Here is a 3,115-nt window from a genome sequence, read left to right on the forward strand (position 1 = left end):
GTTGCCCCGCGACAGCAGGTCCGCACCCAGGTTGAGGCAGCCCCGAATGTGTGCCGCCGAAAGGGAGAGCAGGTGGAAACGGCCCACTCGTGGATGACCGTAGCCAGCTGGTTCAGGGCCAGCGACGGACACCGCCCTGCCGGTTGATGTGCGCCACTGTCGCGGTGTTGTCCGCACGTATCAGTACATGATGGCCCATTATCTGATGTCGGGAGTGCCAGAGAGCCAGGCGAGCCTCCAGCTCTAGTACGTTTATGTGGTGAAGCTGCCGTAGCAGCCCCTAGGCTCTGGAACAGCTCCCCCTCCGTATTAGATCAGCCCAGAGCCTCGAGGCGTTTAAATGCCTCCTCAAAACACACCTTCTCTCCCTGCCCTTCCACCTGAGTTGAGCCTGCCTCTTGGCAACCTACTTCGTCACTTTGTTTTTTATGACTTGTATTTGCTGTATTGTACTGCACCTTGCTCTGTAGCAGTGTATTCTGTACTTGTCGTTTTCTTTTATATTTTAGTGTTTTATCTGTGAAGCACTTTGGTCAGCTTTTGTCGTTGTAAATGTGCTCTATAAATAAGTTGACTTGACTTGACTTGTAAAAGAGATTTAGTATCTCAATTGTTTTATCTGGTTAAATAAAGGTTAAATCAAACAAATCAAAGAAATAGTGGCAGCATTTCTACCATCCAGGTGGGAACTGCTGCAGGGAAGAGCGAGGCCAGCACTGATGACCAAGAAGCAGGGGCTTCACCCATCACTGCCAGGTAGAACACGGCACTGGAGTCAGAGAAGAGGAGAGAGAACACCATTACATCATATTACATCCTCGGTGTGTGTAATTAATTTAAAACTAACCATATAAATGACATGAACTGAGACAATATTATTGATTTTTTTTATATACAGTTAATTAGGAGAAAACAATATTTGATTTCCTCAAATTGCCACAACAAAAATCAGGACACTGTAGGGATTTGAAACCCATTCCTGGTCAACCAGGCATGCCAACCACCAGTGTTTTTGTGCTAAGCTGGGCTTTTGAGGATATATGGACGGTAAAGCAAAACCTGCATTAGCAACAATATGAGTGGCAGCATTTCATACCATCCAGGTGGGAACTGCTGCAGGGAGAGCGAGGCCAGCACTGATGACCAAGAAGCAGGGGCATCACCCATCACTGCCAGGTAGAACACGGCACTGGAGTCAGAGAAGAGGAGAAAGAACACCATTAATTCACAGGAGAAAGTGAATGTACAACACCCCCATCTTGTGGTGAAAGGCAGGTACTACATGAATCAGTCTCAGTTTGTTTTCTTTCCAAAATGAAAAGTATTTGAAAAGTGACACTTGGGCGTCCCTAACGCCGGCATTCCACTGGTTGCATTGCGTTGCTTTGCGGCTGATCTCCGGTTTTACTCCGTGCTCTGTGCTGCGGCAACACTCACTGGCTGCGTGTAGAGCACGTCAACGGCTCAGCTGCGCCAGACAGCTAGAGTGACGAGACCGACAGGTTATCACTGTAAAATCGAGCGAGACAATTTGTATGTGGGATAAATACAATGACAAACAGGCAGAAGATCATTGTTCCCAACTGGAGGAGCAGAGGAGGGTGGACTTGCTTGGTGTTGTCCTTGTAAAAAGGATGTGTTGTGTCATATATTATTTTGTGTTTTCCACTTCAATTATGAACTTTTCCTCATACATATTTGTCCTCTGGCTTGATATTGAATGCTGTAAACACCTCTGCCCTGTTGATTTCATGCCTGGCTCCGCCCAACTTGCTGCGGCTTTGCTCCGTCATCCGTGAAAAATAGAACCCTTGCGTATCTTTTTCGGAGAGCTCCGGATCGTCGGAGCTGGGACGGAGTAGACACGCAACGCAGCGGAGTAGGTGGGAGTTGACACAATGATTAGAGTGGAAACGTATCGGCTCCGATGCCGTACCGCAAGCGCAGACGACCGAACACGGACCTAGTGGAATGTAGGCGTAACCGGGTCGGGGGTCTCCTCCGACCCCCCGGAGGCGACCTCCCCACTTGGGAAGTTCACCGATAATAACAAAATCCTTTAAAACCCTTGTACCCTCCTTATATGTTTTGCCTGTTTAAAACCCCTAAACCAGCAGCCTGGTTTAGGATAATCAATTATATTCATTATAATTATTATAATATATTATTATGATTTTTATATTGATTCTTATCCATTGGTAACTTCATCCCTCATACCTCATATCAACATGTCATGCTCTACTCAGAATTTTAACCCCTCAAATGCCAGTTTACTGTACTTACTGTACAATCAAATTTACAGTAGAAAAGACAAAATATGATTTTTTTGCATACCCATCAATGCCACCTGGATATCCCCTGTGGGATTATTTAGCCTGGGATTTCTCACATTTTTCGCGGAGGAATTATTTCTTACTTATTTCATTTTTTGAGAATTGCAATCCTTATTATCCATCCATATTTTTTGCCTATCTGGCTGCTTGCCAGATATTGATCGATAAACGACGATACGCGCCGGTTCTGTGACACGAAGTCCACAGGATGTATCTGGAAGACGACCCGGATGTTGTTCATGAGCGATCTTTGCCATCCGGGTGACTGGCCTGTGGTGACCTGCTCACAGAGCAGCAGGGAGACGCAGAGAGAGGCGGACATCCAGACATACCTCCGCACCAAGGCGTCCAGCAACATACCCGAGAAAGAGCCTCGTTTCACGGCTTTGGATTTACTGTGCATCGGTGCTTTGAGCGCACCTCAAACCGGGAGCGATAGAAAGCTCCTACAACCACAAAACACGACGATACTAGAGATCTATGGTCAATTTTCGACGGCGATTCCAGAAATGCTATCGGCGAGTCGCTACGACGAACGAGCGCGGAGATACGGACGTATTGTCAATGAAGGTGAGTTTCATAAAAAATCATGAAACTGCTAATTTTCGACTGCCAGCTAATTTTCACAAAAAACATAAGATAGCTTCATTGATCCATCAATCTTGGTCTAAAGGCTTCAAATCAGTAGTTTGCACTGGAAAATCCGGGTTCTCAGGTCATGTGACATGTTGCTTAGATGACCACTGTACAGTGTATATTTCATGTTAAACTGCATGCAATTG

Source organism: Poromitra crassiceps (assembly GCF_964638095.1).
Source record: "Poromitra crassiceps genome assembly, chromosome: 15".
NCBI lineage: Eukaryota > Metazoa > Chordata > Actinopteri > Beryciformes > Melamphaidae > Poromitra > Poromitra crassiceps.